This window comes from Puma concolor, chromosome B1, assembly GCF_028749965.1.
Source record: "Puma concolor isolate L17-30 chromosome B1, mPumCon1.1.hap2, whole genome shotgun sequence".
Lineage (NCBI taxonomy): Eukaryota > Metazoa > Chordata > Mammalia > Carnivora > Felidae > Puma > Puma concolor.
In genome coordinates, this window is record NC_141670.1 from 77,736,967 (window position 1) to 77,754,677 (window position 17,711).

General features: G+C 33.2%; 1 protein-coding gene across 5 annotated transcripts in view; it reads right to left on the minus strand.

Moving 5' to 3' along the window:
• Positions 1–17,711, minus strand: part of LRBA (LPS responsive beige-like anchor protein) — a 577,381-nt gene that overhangs the window by 261,556 nt on the left and 298,114 nt on the right. The window lies entirely within an intron of this gene.

Below are 17,711 nucleotides of genomic sequence, written 5' to 3' on the forward strand. Positions count from 1 at the left end.
ATTTGTTTAATGTCTACGAATAACATTTCTCACCTAGGAAAGAGATACTATCCACTGCCAGCTATGTGAATGAAATTTCCCATGTTCTCTTTTTATTTTTTATTCAAATAGGTACTTTAGAGTTTAGAAAATGATCCACTTATTCATCAATCTGTTTTAACAAATATTTTCTTGAAGCATAAAAGGCAAAAATAATCTTCATTTTTCTTTAAAAAAAAACCTCTGGATCATTACAGGAATTTTCACGTATGGCAAACATATTTTCTGAAATAGTTGGGGAAGTATCATTTGACAAATCATTTGAGTGTGAGAAAAAGTACTTGAAATTAGATCAAACCTTGAAAATAAGATACGTATGGTCTCTATAGGTATCACTGTTTCCCTAGGAAAGGTTTTCAACAATGGAAACACTAGAAATAATTGATTTCTTACTTAGCACGTATACCAGACAATTATCACTTTAAAATGCTCAAACATGTCCTAATCTTTCTAAGTGCAAAATTTTATTACCAGAGCACCTCAGTAAATACCAGTCATTTATGTAATAAAAGGGAAACTGAAATCTATCTTTTATACAACTAATATGCATACATATTATGTTTTGAAGGTAATATGAAAGGCACTCCGTAAAGCAAACAGACTTCTTAAAATACAAGTATCATTCCCATTGTACCTTTTAAATAAACAAATCTGATTGGGTTAGTTACTGGCTTCAAACTCTTCAGTGGTCACTCATTGTTCTTAGAATAGTTTCAGTTCCTTTAATTAGCATGTGTTTACCTGTCCAGATTCATCTCCTACAATCTCCCCCACTAGGCCCTAAACTCCAATCATATTACAGTTCTTTCTATGCCTCCATCTCAACAAAGCTCTCTCTCAAATTGGCATCTTTACCTGAGTCTGGTATATACTTTCCCCAGTAGATTCTTGCTAGTAAATTAGTAGATTCCTAGTAGATTCCTACTCATCCTTCAGTTCACAGTTTAAACATCATTTCCTTTATGAACCGTCTATGAGGTCACTCCTCCGTCACTCCTCCTATTCCCCTCCAAATATTAAATGTTGGATATAAATTTCCATGCCACCCCATACTCTCCTGCCATAAGATTTACAATAATGTACTTCAGTGACTTGTTGATCACCCTCTGCTGAAATGTAAACTCTGTGTGTCATTAAAAAGAACCATATCTGTCTTTTTCACTGTTGGATTCCCAAAGTCTACATACATGGGCCTGACCCTCAATAATTCTTTGATTTCTAAAATTGGCTTATATATATATCAATTTAAAGCAGAGCTCATAAGCACCATAATATCCATTTAAAATATTATACTCTCTTTCCACTGTTACAAATCCCTTCCTATAAATGTAAGAAGTTCTGAAAAGCAGGAAGAGGGCAAGGAGAAGGAGAAGAAGGAAAAGGTTGATGAGGAAAGAGAAAGCGGGGGTGAAGAGCAGGAGGAAAAGGAGGAGAAGGATAGCAGGCAGAAGAGGAAGAATCAGGAGGGGGAGCAGGAAGAAGAAACTGTGACATGTCTGGACATGGCATTCAGTTTGGTGCAATGGGGGAAAAGTTGTGACTTTTGAATCAGTATTCTAGATGTGAGTTCAAACTGCACCACCTGTTAATCTATCTGATGCTGTGAAAGTTGTTTAAAGTTACAAAACTTCAAATTCCTCATTTGTACAACAGGGAATATTAAAGCCTGTCCTATAAATTTCAGAGAGTTGTGAGGTATTCATGAAATTAAGCTTGCGGAAGTCCTTAAAAACTGTGAAGCTCTTCATAATAGAAGGGACTATTAATATCTTTACCATTAGTACCACAATCAAGGTAATCTCACCTAAGAATACTACTCATCACTTCAGAAAAATTTTGGCTTATATATGAATTAAAATATACTATTTAAAAGTAACCATAAAAGTTTATAGTCAAAAAATTATACAAACCAACCCTGAAATAAATTCCAATATTCTAAGATCTTGCTACAATTTCAAAACATCTCCTGAAATTTCTTGTCCTTTGTACTATCTGATATTATTAAGTTCATTATACATTTTTATTTTACTTACTGCACTTTAAAATTCTGTATATGAAAGCTGTTATTATCCTGAGACAATAATCATTATCCTTTTTATTATAAAACTTGAACATTTTCCTTTCTTAAAAGTGATTGCAACTCAACTTTGTTAGATGGTGAAAAAGAACTGTTACATACTCTCTAAAACTATACTATGCTTTTTAAAAGGTATATGTGTTTTGAATAATGGCTAAGATAGTAAATATTTTATTTCAAATTTGTGGTGAAAATTTAAACAATATATGTTAGAACTCATTGTAAGGCTTCACTAAGACAGTCATTTTAAAAAATGATTAAATAATGAAAAAAAATTCTTTGAACACTCTTTGGGGCAGTTATCACGACTCTATTACCTACTAAAGTAAAAATAATGTTGATTCTTAATTTTTGAGTGTTATAAAATTTAAGTTCTCCAAAATTCAGTGATAATCCTTTGTTGGTATTAAAAGGTTTCTTTTCTTTTTCTCCTATCCATTTGGACTACATAATTCTACAATTACAGATGTAATCATAAACAGCATGTTTCTCAAAAAGCTCTGAAGGCATCAAATTATTGTAGTAAAATCTTGAATAAACAAATGTTTTTAAGTATCCTTATTTCTCATATAAGTATATACACATATTTTCCAAAAATAATGCCATTGGGATTTTATGACTTTGAACTAAAGCTCTAAAACCATACTATTCAACTAAAGGTTTCTTTAGCAATATGAACATGGCCACGCTGCACATGTTACTTTTAGCTTCTTTATGTACAACAAACTGCATTCAATTGGTGAACAAATACAATGTTTAGTATCATATTTAAAACCACCATTCAAACCTTTTCTTAATGCCATTATCAGTTTTTCTTTTGCAACAATTTTGTGTATAAAAATAAAAGCAGTGGATTTTTATTAGTGCTGCCCCTTCTTTGTTTTGCTCCACTCTGTAAAGCCCTTTTGGGACACTAAGCCTGCATTTACCATAATACGGATTAAACTTTCTTTGTCCCGTTGCACAGGGTTTGTTAGCAGGTTAGTCTTTTTACATTTTTCACAGGCAGCCTGCAGCTTACCCTTTAGGCCTCACTCAAAATACTTCTGTGGATTTACAAAAATGCCAGAGTGGTCTTGGGGTTAATTGGAAGATAAGTGCAGCCTTTAACATAGAGACTCATTAAACATTTAGCCTTACCACAACTCACTATCCTTGGAAAGGAAAAGTTCTAGAGCCACTTTAGAAATAATAACACAGTAAAATAGTTTTTTTAAAATGATTACTGGTTGTTTTACAGACTTAGAAATACTTCACTTAACTGTTCCAATGGTGATATAATAGAACAAAGTAATTTCCCTGATCAACTCTTTTGGTTTTAATGTGTGTTGATCACAGATGAAAATAACCAGATTTTCTACAGCAACTAAAAGGCAAAATCAAGTTTATGTTGAGAGATTTGAAGTAAAAATTCAACTGATGTGAAATGGCAGGTAATAACTTATTTTTGAACCAAAAAAAAAATAATTCTGGGATTTTAATTTTGTTGATTGTCTTTTTGTCCAAATAAATCACCAGACTCAAATATATTTATCACTTAGAGCCAAATGGAAATGAAATGTACAAAAAAAAAAAAAACAACCTACCATGTGGAATATTTTTAAATCTCTATTTCTTTAATTTCTGAGATACATACATCTATAAAAATAAACACACTTCTATATTAAGTCCAATGTATACTCATTGCTGACAAGCTATTTTTTATAATTATGCAAGCAGATTGTTATCCAGATTAACTTTTCCATCCCCTTACCTCCTTCCAACACTATCACTCACATACAAAAAGAAAAAAAAAAAAAAAAGAAAAAGAAAATGCGACAAAACACACAGACACTTGAAGTAAAGGATTAGACATATTTGCCCAAGATGCAGATAACAAAAGCAAAAGTGAAGAAAATTGAAGAGACAGCCAAACTTCAGCAACAAAATGGTTAAAGAATCTGAAGCATTGTTCCCCTTATTTTAAAAGTCCGCTATATTGTGAACAGCGCAAACATCAGACAAGTTAAGATTACTGACCATTATCTCCTTAATTTTCTCCGCTTTCCCTCACATTCCCTCTTGCTATCTGGGCACCATTTTTCTAAAGCTTTATTTCTGCTAAGAAGTAAACTTTCCCTAATCCATCCATAATGGAACCTTTAATTGGATTGGGAGCAGGGTGGTGTATAAAATAGCCCCTATTCACTCAAAAGGACTGTAGTTTTAGGGACTTAGAGCAGAAAGGTATTGTGAAAGAAAATCCTCAGGGAATCAAGGATTAAAATGTGGCTCTCTTAAATTCATCAACTCCAGAACACAAATGAATTGCTTCCTTAAACAGGTAACTTTCCAAATAAATGGCATAGTAGAACTGAAATTAAAATTACAATTTTCCTCTAAGGAAAATGATGCATTTATACTAATATTTTTTGGCTTTATAAACAACTTACTTACACTTCCTTTCCTAAAGCTTACAACTAAGATGCCAGGAAGCAAGTGGAAGGCCCTAAACATACCTACTCATATTCTTCTTACTCTACATATATATTTTCCCTGTTAAATGTCTAAGAAGAAAAGCATTAAGCATTTGCTTAATTAATTAGTTCCTGCACATGTTCTGGAAGCACTGCTATGAAACAAGTTTGTTTCCAAACAAAAATACATTTTGTTCTTACGGCTGGGGCGGGGTCAGATACAAGTAATCAATAGTCCCTCTTCTTCCCTTAACCAAATATCCTTCCTCTTGGCTTCTTTCATACACACCCCACTTCCAAATACCCTTTGTTAGGATATAGGACTGCTGTCTTATGGCCCCTTCCATGGTGCACATTCAACCGTCCAGAGTGTCTTCAACAGTGAGAAGGGGCTATAGTCCATACTTAGTCATTCTCCCACTGAACCAAAGATACTCAAAGTACTAAACCTGGTATCGAAAGTAAAATGAAATTCAGAATGTACCTACCAACTTTAAAGTAATCTCTCAAAAATTCACATCTTTATCAAAACAATGGGGAATTGTGAAAGAGAACCGTTAGCAGAGAGCAAAATTCCAATTATCTCATTTTATTCTCTCAATAACCCTACAAGGTAGAGGTTACTCCCTGTTTCACACAAATATAAAAGTAAGAAGTATTCACTATTTTGGGGAGCCATTAAAATTAAGACATCCAACTATTATTTTTATCTGTGCCATTTTACTAATAGATAAGTATGAGTATAAACCACTGAGTATGTAAATCTCAGTGGTTCGTATGTAAATATCATAAAAGTGTAATGTATTTAATCATATTCGATGTGCATTTATGCTTCTTTACAACTTCATTTCAGTTTTTACATATGGTGATTAAGTTTTAAATGGCTGACCAAAAACCTATGATGAGTTAGAAATTACCTTCTATTAGAGTGTTTATTCATAATAAATTACAGTTTCTAGGGCATCAAATAGCTTTAGGCCTTTATTTGCTGCTCAGTAAGAAGCAATCAAACTTACATGGAAAACAGTGCTTTAACTGAAAGACTGTATCATTATCTTGGCTTCCTACAACGACATCACCCGGACTTACATATGTATAAGATTGGGTCCTCTGTTGTGTTATAAAATATTTAATATAAAATAAATATATAAGTAAACTTCTAAATATATAAAACATGTATATGGATAAACATATTCAGCTAGAACAACATAAAAAAGAATAAAACTTTGGGGGCAAAGCCGAATTTAAACAAGAATTTCATAAGTTATACATCAGAGTGGCAATTTAAATCACTAACAAAAACAAGTTTTAAGCACCAAAGAAAAGCTTGTATTAATACTAATATATATTTTTATATCATGCCTATCCTTTAAAACACAGAAATACGAAAGCAATTTGTGTCAAGATCCAAAGAAATGAAGTCAGAAGGTTAAGAACATTATAGAAATCTCCACACTAGTAACTGTGTCCCCTGCAACTACACGGACACACTTGCCAAAACACATGGAAAACTTCCTTATTTAAAAAAAATTCCTATTTCTTTAATAATAAAGTTCATATTTACATAACTTTTACATATTTACATAACTTTTAGAAAGTTATCAAAAGTTCACTATTATCTTAATTGTTAGTGGCTGTATTCTCAGCATATTTGTGCAATGTATAACAGGATACATTTAACAGAAAGCCATGATCCTTTTGATGGACACTACGCGGGTATGAAAGAAGAAGATACATACAAGACAGGATGAGGAAGGGATATGTGTTGGCAAGCAGATATTATAGATAGATTCTACTACTCTGGGTTTGGCAGGGCAAAGGGAACAAAGAGGAGGAGGGAAAATCAGAGCAGACACTTTGATTAAAAAGAAGTCCCTCAAATTCCTCTTTCTTAAAAAAAAAAATCTCAAAGAGCAAAGTTAGTTGGTATTTCTTGTACTGGGTTGGAATGAGGAAGCAAAGTCCAGGAAGATCAGAAAGACAAGAGTTACTAAAATCAGAACAGAACTTAAAAGTCTGCTAAAGGATTACACCAGAAAGAATACTTCTTATTTTGCTTATTATCTGAAAATATACACACACACACACACACACACACACACACACACACACACACACACGAGCATGTAATCAGAACCAAAGACATGAGAAATCTTAAAACGTTTTTAGCAGATGAAGAATTGCAAATGGAAATTAACAGAATCAATCATAACTAAAGAAGTATGAAATGGCTATATTTTCTTAACAAATTTCATAAATATATCTTATAAATAAAATATTAATAAAAAGGCTTTCATGGAACTCCTGACCTCAGTTCCTCCATAACCTTAATTTCCCCATTATATCTAAAATCCTTTGAAAAAAATTCTACCAAGGTGGTTTTACAATATTGTAACCTTCTGTATAAGGCATTATCATCCTTTCTTAATAATGTTCTTTGCCAATTTAAAAACTAAATTCATTGGAACTGCAAGCAAAATGAGCCTTCTCTACATTATAGTCAGTGTTTAAGGAAAGTATTTTCACATTCCATTCATTCATTCATTCAAAAAAAATTTTGAACGCCCATTATGTATGAAATACTGGACATCAACAACAAAAAAGTGGGTGGAGAAATATTTTACTAAGAACTAGAGAAAAGTCACTCTAAATATCCTGTTTAAACCTACACTTTGAGCAGTAAATATTAATAACAGAAAACAAGGCCCAAATAACCTTAAAATGTCTGAGGTTACTGTTTAAGTGGGGGGGGGGGGCACAGGAATCTGAAAATCAGAGTGACTATGATCAAATCCAACATTAACTCCTTCCATCAACTCCAGGTTTTGTGGTAAAATTTTCATTTGTTTTATTTTAGAAGGAAATACTAACACACACACACACACACACACACAGACACACACACACACAGACACACACAGACACACACACTGAATGCCACCACCCACTCCCAAATTATAGATGCTGTTATTTACTTAAAACACTTTAGACATTAAGAGGAATATTTTGGTCAACCCACAACACTCAAATCTATACTCAGGTTTTAGTAATGATAATACACTTTTACCTAAACTTCATTCATGAACTAAACTAATACCTAGCTAGCTCATCAAATATGGACAACTACAAACAATTGTATCTTCCTATATAAATGGGATCTAAAAATATCCTAGTGAAATAAAATAAAAATAAAAGTTTTATAGGATCCTAAGAGTAAATATGCACCCTAATATATTCAGTACAGTTAATAAAGGTATTGTAAGTTTGTTCCAAATCTCTGATAAACGTAATCAAAAACTCATTATCTCTGAATGATAATTAAAAAATTTTGTTTGAGAATAAATAATAAGATATTTTAAATGGCTACTATGTTTGACGTTTAAGTATATTCAAAAATGTTCTTATATGATTAATGTCTAAAGCTCCCTTAAGACCCAAATCATGTCCATTTTTACTTGCTATTGTAGACTCAGCAACCAACATAACTGCCACATTAGTACATATTCAAACATTTTGGTGGAATGAATGACTATATATATACTTATGAAAGATTTTAGTCATTTTTTAACCTATGTATTTACTTAAAAGTTCACTGCTGACTTTGTATTAAATGTGAACGTTCTAACACAATTTTGCCTGTAAAATAAATTTTGCATTATTTATAAATTATATAAACACTGTGGTACACACATTATGCAGTTTGGACTTTTTGAAAGTCATCTTTGTCACCATACAAATGCAAGTTGTCATAAAATTTTAAAATGTTGTGGTGTATAAATTGGATACTTCTTCCAAAGTGGTCTTGCATGTCTTATCAAAGTCTTACCAACATGGTATCAAAATCCACAAGCCAAATGAGATCTAAAAGTAATATGCAACCTTTTTTTTTTAAATATGAAGTTGAGAAACAAGATGTCACAAAAATAGGGACCCCACAATTATCAAAGCAACATGATTAAAAGAACATGTATCATGGGTATGCTTCACCCAGTACCCTCACCTTGGGTTTCTAATAAGAATCCTCATTAAAAGGAATCAAGGCCCTTTGGGGAAACAGCTGATTCCAGAGCTGCAGGAAGGAAGGTTCAAGATGAACCAAGAACCTCTTGCTACCCCCAAAAAGTCAGAAAATGCTCAGGAAAATAAAGGGGCATGTCAAAAAGGACAAAAATTAGCTTGAAGAGGTTACTGCTGGCCAAATCTGAAATAATTTGAGCACTAAGATGATTATGAACATTAAAGAATTTTTATGTATTGAAAACAGAAATTCATAAGACCGTACCAAAAATAAATCGATAAACTGGGTGAGACAAAAAGGTATCATGTTAAATTATAATGCCAAGTTGGAGCACCTGGGTAGCTCAGTCGGTTGAGCGTCCAACTTCAGCTCAGGTCATGATCCCACAGCTTGTGAGTTTGAGTCCCACATCCGGCTCCGTGCTGACAGCTCAGAGCCTGGAGCCTGCTTCGGATTCTGTGCCTCCCTCTCTCTCTGCCCCAACCCACTCACATTCTGTCTCTGTCTCTCTCAAAAATAAATAAACATTAAAAAATTAAAAAAAAAATTATAATGCCAAGTGAATAGCATGGAAGAGTTGATGTTGAGAATGATCATTTTCTAACCATCATTGTGAAGACTGATATAGGCAAGAATTGTTAAGTGGACTCTACATTTCATTCAGATTTCATTAGTTTCCATTATAATTTTGATGAGAAGTAAAATATTTTCATAATCTCACTACAGATGGATTAACTGCAAAGGATAAAATAATAAATATACTAAAGATGTTGGACAACACCCTGACTGGTCAAAATTAGTATCAGCATTGAAAGGCAGATGGGGCATCAGGTCTGGATGTAAACCTCTAACAAAGATACATCACTTATGTAGTATTCCAACTAGATATATAACCTGAATCTGACCATAAGGAATCAGTAGATAAATTCAAATGAGGATTATTCTATTTAAAAAGGAAAGATGTCTATTCTTAAATAGTCAATGTCAAAAACAAAACAAACAAACAAACAAACAAAGGAAGGCTAAGGAAATGTTTCAGATTAATGGCAACTAAGGAAATTAAATGTAATGCCTAATCCTAGACTACATAATGTATGGGTGGGGGGGATGTTAAGAGACATTACTTGGTCAATCAATGAAAGTGAAATATATATAAATATAAATATATATAAATATAAATACAAATGAGTTCAGTAAATGATCAGTGAAGCCTGGCTTTGAAATGTTTTGCAAAAATAGTAACTCTCTCCTGTGATGTCCTCTGTGACCAAGAACTCACTGAAGCCTATTTTCAGAAAAGCGTAAAGCTAACTGTTCAAATATGAAAACGAACCTCTAATTATGCTTTCACAATTACCACTTGCTGATATTAAATGAAATTACTAATTTATAGAGTATGCACAAACACATGTTTGGCCTCCTTAAGAGGTTTCCCCAGGTCAAGTATTTAGAGTTCCAAATTGATACTTAGTAGAGCAGTATATAGGTCTATATTCATAATTCAAATCATTGGCAATTTAAAAAAAGTTACCATTAGTAAGTGGTATCTGAAACTACAACAAATAAACAAAAGCAATCCTCTACTTCAAGTTATAATAAAATTCTTCCTGAAAACTTTGTCACAAGTTTCATGTTTTAATCTACTCTTAATGTGATAAAACTATGTTATTCTGTTATCAGTGAGGAAGTTATTCTAAATGAGAACTTTTTCTAAATGACGGAAGGTTTAAAATACTGTATTCCTTTAGGTGAAAATATTTCTAAACCATGATGGTATTCTGTGGTCACTAGAAGAATACTCCCTCCAAAAGATGTTCACATCCTAATGCTCAGAACCCATGAATATGTTACCTTACATAGCAAAGAGGAATTAAGGTTGCAGATGGAATTAAGGTTGCTAACCAGTTAACCTTAAAATAAGATTAACCTGGATTATCCACTGCACCCCTGTAATTACAAGGGTCCTTCAAAGTGGAACAAGGTGGCAGAAGAGCAGGTCAGAGTAATGCAATGTAAGAAGCAATCAACTTGTGGTTGCTGGCTTTGAAGATGGAGGAAAGGGGCCACCAGCCAAGGAATACAGGAGGCCTGTCGAAGCTGGAAAAGGCAAAGAAATGAACTGTACCCCAGAGCCTTTCCTCAAGAGTGGAATACAGTCCCGTCAACATCTTGACTTTATCCAGGGAGACCCACATTGTTCAAGTCACTAAGTTTGTGGTAATTTGTTATAGCAGCAGCACAAAACTAATGTATGCTATTTTCTCTTCTCTCATAACAAGTGTAAGAAATGTAATTTAATCTTTAAAATCAAACAGAATCATTATGGGAATCAATGAATGCTTTAAGCAACAACCTACCTACTCCAACCTCCAAGCATGCACAAAGATTCCCACATTCACCGGTACACTATATACAGACTCCAAGTGATCTTTTGACAAGAGGTGTTCTACTACCCATGACTCCACTTCATCTACTGTGAATGGCTCTGCTCTCATTACTCACCACATCATTGAATATCCCTCAGTCTCCACTACTCTCTTTCCCTCTTGGTTCCCCTTTAATTCTCCCCTGTTATTTTTGCTCACACAATTCTCTCCTGAGCTTCTTGACTCCTGCATAAAGATTGGACTTAAATGCACAAGGCTAGTCAATGCCCTTTTTCCTTGTCTGCAGATCTACCAATCAGCATATAATATTCTGCTCTCCTCAGCTCTTTTCATTGTTGCTGAGTATTTACTGGTTGTTTTCCGAGGATATTTCTCCCCCTATTTGCAATCTAAACCTTAAATTTTTCTGTAAAAGGTTATGTATATTTACTCCATCTGCAAACTTGAATGGGGAGCAGCAGAGATAATGATAGCATAGTCATACACATACTCTCACGATTATAGGCAGCTGTGATAAACGGCAATGTTAAGTGCAAATTCATTTTCTCCACACATAGGTAACCTCCTGCACCCCCATCCCTGCTCTCTATGCTCTCAGTAAATGTTTAAAGGACATGGGAGAAAATAAGCTCTTAACTTCCTAGTGTGCAAGTTACAGGAAGCAGAGAGAACTAAGCAAAGTCAAGTTATATGTAGTATCAGAACTGATAAGAATGTATGTTTAATCTACAATAAATTTTCTTAAAATTTATATTTTAAGTTATAGCATATGTACTATGGTTTTATACATGCTTTTTATACAACAACTTTCCTAGTAATTCTGACAATTTCCATGGCAAAGTACAAGCTGCATGTAATGAAATCCTGGCTTATTCCTCTAATATATAAAAGAAAATAAAACATGGTAAAGCCATATAACACAAGAGTTATTTAAAAATATATTATACTCTGAAATATATTTATTTATTTATATGTACCTATATACATTTATTGAATAAAGATAACAATGAAGGAAATTAAACTCTTCATATACTTTATTCATTCTCTGCTCATTCTCTTCAAGTCTTTCTTCATAAATATATCTCTAACATACATAAGATCATGCAACAGAGATAATTTGGTGTTCTTTTTTCTTTTAAAATTATATCTTTTAAAGTACTTTAAATATGACTAAGGTTCTAATTATATAAATCTATCATTTCAATTCCTTTACAACAAACTTTTAAAGAAACAATCCTTTTAGGAATTCAGGTATTATATTATTGATTTAAAATACCTGAATCATATCTGAAAGAGTCAAAGATACAAGATAATACATGAAAAAATAAAATATGACTTAAAAAAGCATAAAATGAAACAGAGACTCCTATCAAAATAACAAGTTACCATTTTAGGATCTTATTGGGTTTTTTCCTAATTAAAGATTTCCAATTAAACTATTTAGGAAAAGCATTAAATTAATTTTAATCTTAAAAGAAGATCAATAATACTGACTTCAGACTGAAATGTTTTCAATAATGCAAATAGTATCTACCAAAACAAAATTTTTAGCTCCATGTAAATTGCCCTTTATGGAGTGAACAAGAACTTGAATAACTAAACTTTTGCAATCAAAATACAGATATGCTTTCAAAAATACACAAAGTACTCCACTTATGAAACAGAATGCATCAATTTCCATATAAAAGCTGAAATCTAAACAGAAGTTAAAACTGATGTCAGTTTACTTCTGAGAGCTTACTATATTTGGCAAACTGCTTCCTTTTTGATAACACAGTGGTTTCAGTTTTATATAAAGACTCATTATAAGCCACAATGTTTCCTAAGTATAAAATATGCAACATTTTATTAACTCCATTTTCATCTTCTGTAAACAGCCATGGATATAACTACCAATCACTTTAAAACCAGATTTAAATTTGAAGTATTTTTCCTATGATTTACTACATATTACTTTAGGAATTTCCTAACCAGACTGACTACCTAGCATAGTTCTCAATGCAATCCTTTCTTAAAACCTGCATAAAATGATGATAATAACAACTGTTATTTGGTCCTCCGTGAATTTAGAAACAAAATAAAAAATATGGGACAGAGACCACTTTCTCTCTACATTATATGATCATGTCACCACATTTCAGAATGGGATATTAAGATCGTATCCTCCTCTTCTGAAAATTAACAGGAAAGAAGGCAGCTTTGGAGTATCTTGAGAAGACAAGGGTAAGTAGGTGTGCAATGGATATCATTCAAGTTGTAGGAAAGCAGAACTTAAGGAACTATCACATCACAGAAAACTGCAGAGAGAGCATTGAAAAACAAAAGAGCCTGACATTGACAGGATACCAATAAAAATTTGATGGCTTTAAAATAAACTGTCACCTTCTTTGCTAGTCATATGCTTGGCCACTTCTTAGTTTTAAAATGAAGTGAGTTTATATATTCTATCTGTGTCTGGTTTCTTTACAGATAGGGATAATAACAGGATATAACTCATTACAGATTTGCTGAGAGGATTAAGAAAAAGTGCTTAGCATACTGCCCAACACAAAATAAGAGCTCAGTATTATTCTTGTACAAATCTCACTTCAACTGAGTTTTAAAAGACCTTCAGAACATTACCTCTAGAGATCTGACACTGAAAATTTGCCCTTGGTGATACAAAGAAATCTGTTTGAAAGGGGAGGGCATCAAAATTATTAATCAACCTACTGGTATTTATGGAGTATGTATTATGCATCTAGTCATGTAAGCTATCAAATAAGATGATACATGCCTTTCAGTAACTTTTCACATTAATAAGTTAATAAAAGGAAACAAATTCGTGGATAATGACATAGGGGAGACAACAGAAATGAAAACCTATATTAAACTGTTCGAGGCTGCTGGTAATTGGACTATCAGTTCAGAGAGAGTTGTCTCTGTAGGGCATTTCACAATACACGTTAAGGAAGCTAACCTGGAAAGACAAAGACTTCAGGTTGGGGGTTAGTGAGAAAACAAAGTTGATTAGGATAGGGTTTTAAGGATTTTTAAAGAATAATGACAATGACAGCCAGTTTTCTTCTATCCCTCTAAACTCTAAGTAAAAACCTGTCAAGGGAAGTAGAATAAAAGCATGTGCTTGATGGAATCCTCAAATTACTGAATCCCTAAAAAGTCCCCCCTTCCCTTCTTTGTTCCCTTCTTCCTTCCGCAAATATTTATTATATACCTACTATCTAAAAGGAAGTGTGTAAGGTGCTGGGAATAGGAAATCATTGGGATGAGGACTATACCTGGTTTGATGAGAAAAACCAGTATAGACAATCTTAGAAGAAATCTAACCAAGCTTATTTGGCCAGGACTACTTTTTCTTTTAAGTGAATCGTCTGTTTTCCCATTAGCACTTAAAAGATTTTACAGCTTTAAGAGTGCATCAAATGAGCACATTTATAACATTTAGACATACATTCATATCAACACCATGCATTCTTAAACTCCAGCCCAAAAACTCCAGTCACTTAAAATATACCAAATGAAGAGTTTAGGAACGTGAACAGTGAGTTTAGGGACCTGAAAACTATTCAAGAACTGCACACGAGCCCTCAGTTTTAAAATACCCGTGCAGTTTTGCCAAATGCCAGAAAACAGTAACAACAAAAAATTAGTCGGAAAAAGGAAAGCAAGGATAATTCAGAAATAGATTTGGACTAGACAAACATAAACTCATCTCTACAAGATAACACAAAATTTGTAAGAGCCATGTAACCTGGGGCAAGTTATTCAACCTTCCCGCATCTCAGTTTCTTCATCTGTAAAATGGTGATTATATATAGCTATCTCCAAAGATGATTATGAGGACGTACAAGTTAATACAGATAAAACACTTAGAACAGTGCTTGCATATAGTAAATGCCTCATATGTCTTATATTATTGTAAAATTATCTCTCCAACATCCTGTTAATGAACAATACACCCCGACAAAAGTAAACAATAGCTCCAAAAAAGAGGGAATGTTTCAAAGTAGCACAACAGAAGGACAAGTAGGAAGTCAAAGAATTGTGTTAGTGACTAAGTTCTTAAGAAAGGAGAGGTAAAACAGAGGTCACAAAAAACATGTTTAGTTTTCAATAAGTATATGAAAAGAGAAAAAGAACTATATTCTATAATTTGAAAAAGAACTGTCTTCTACATTTAACAAAATTTAGAGAACTTCCAATCACTTTACCCTAACAAAAGTCATATTAATAATAAAGAGTACACTTCCTGTGCTATAGAATTTGGAATCCCATCAATGGTTTGTTCAGCTTGCATAAGTCACAACTGATTGGACACAGTCCCTGTGGGCATGCCATTTCATCCAGACTGGATGGTTCATTAGTCATAATTACTATAACTGTACAGCAGAGACTGCAGTTTTATCTCATCATACATCTTTGATCAAGCTGCTTCAATTTCTGCTTCATCAGCATATGAAGTTACATTACTGGAGTTTTTTATTTTCAATCGGTGATTAACACAGATTATGCTCTTTATCAAAACATGTATTGGGTCTTCACATTTAATAGTGAGGGCTCAGATCTGACCACCATTTGACCTCTGATATTTCAAAACCACCTAAACACCATGAATCATCAACTGAAACCCAGAATGTTACAGAGAAAATTAAACAAAGAGAAGAACTGACCTGTGTTAAAAGCATAAGATGATTGCACTTACCTAAATTGAGACTAACCATATTTGCAGCAGCTTCTCATTAAACATTAAATTGCACACCAGAACACATCATACATATTTATTGTTTTGCACTGTCACTTTGGGAAGACTCATACCACAATTAGTGTTTCTCTCAAACTATAAGCTACATAAAGAAATTTCCCATGAAGCTTGAAGACAAAGTAATGTAGAAGATTGTGCAAGAAGGTTAAGGAACAGATGGATAATAGATTTCACTGAACACTAAAGCATAACACACTTACTTCAGAAGGGAAAATGTTGCCAAAACATGGTTCAAATGCAAAATACTGAATGAAATTGATGTGTCAGGAATTTTTTTTTCTTCTAAGTTCTATTGAAGAACAATAGGGGACTAAATGGCCTGTCTTACTATTTTTGTGCCTCACTATTTTCATGTGCAAAGTGTCCCCACTGTAGGCTGCATGGACAATCATAATCGACAGTTACATGCAGGCATTGAGGCTGCAAAAATCCCAGAGTAATTAGTGTTGTCTGAATGCAATGACATCTGTGTTCTCATGGTTCTCAAGACATGTCAGACCAATAAGATGTATATGAAAAAATATGACAAGCATTGCAAACGCCCTTCTGAAAGGTCTTACACTTTGGGGAAAAGCTGAAGAAATAACACATGTCATCTTTTTGTAAGCAATATATTTAATATTAAAAGATCTGAAGAGATCTTTGGAGTCATTTTCTTTTTGCAACTATCAAATATTTATTCAGCAAACAGCAAAGCAGAATGGAAAAAAATGCTGCAAGTTTGTCTCTTTAAAACTTTCTTAACACAAATGATTCTGTGCAGTGGCAATGTATGTGCCCATTCCTTAGTAACAAAATAGGGAGCACATCTTATTAACACTGCTTGATTTCTTTCCATTTTAATTTTAAAATGATCTCTCTCAGTACTGCACAAAAAGTAGTCTAAAATGTGTTGTTAAATGCCTTAGAATTATGTTTGCATTTTTCTAATAATAGAGACTGCCAAATTGACTGCGTTAAAAAGCCTTTGTTTTAGAATACCTAATGCTTTTGCTGAGTGGTGCCTATTGCTGAGCCCTCTCTCTCTGGGCTGTAGCAGTATGTTGGAGCATGCACTTGCTCCAAGAAAGACATTAGTCATCATTAACAGAAGCACTGACACCAAATCTAAGTGCCTCTCCACAATGACCAAGTGGCAATCATCTTTCTCTTAGACTGTCACTGCTGATTAGGATTTTCTTTCATGAAAATTTAATTTGTCCCCCTTTCTTCAGCTTATTTTTTTTTAATTCCTAAAAATACCACTGTATTCAGGAAGGATTGCAAATACAGCAAAAGAAGCTATACCTATAATATAGCTAACAAGATTATAAGATTCTCAGCCAAATCTTTTATCTCATCCAACAGAAAAACACAGTTTAAGTGGATGATTAAATAAAAGGGAAAAACAATGATTCTAAATGCAATCTAGCTTTAAGGAAATGTAATCCTCAAAAGGTGAATAATTCAAAGGATCTGAATAAAATTTTTCAAAAATTAATTACATAATCCCAAAGCTTCTTTAAAACTACACTATTTTAATAGTAGCTATGTTTCATTGCACTTTAAGTGTGTATTATCTATAGCTGAAAAAGAGAAGATATGGGTGTTCACACAGACATGTCACTGCAAACTTAAGAAAATACTTAAGCATCCATACCTTCACTATGCATTAACCTGCTGGTTAGTTAAAGAGGTGGGGGCAGGGAAGGAATCTTCAGTGGCATTGGACAAATGAAAATGATTCATGTGGTCATGCAGGGTACTCCACAGCTAGATCATACTACAGACTTGAACTCTGGTTCTGTACAATATCACAGTGTTAAACAAGATATCATGGCGATAAGTTATTTAAGGAAGTTCTAAAAAACATTTACTTTTCTGTTTTATTTCAATTTGTTTAAAGTTTTCAAAAAATGTAAGCATACGATAGTTTGTAAGGATCCTGGTACAACCAAAACTCCCCCTTCTAGTTATAAATATTATCTTCTCT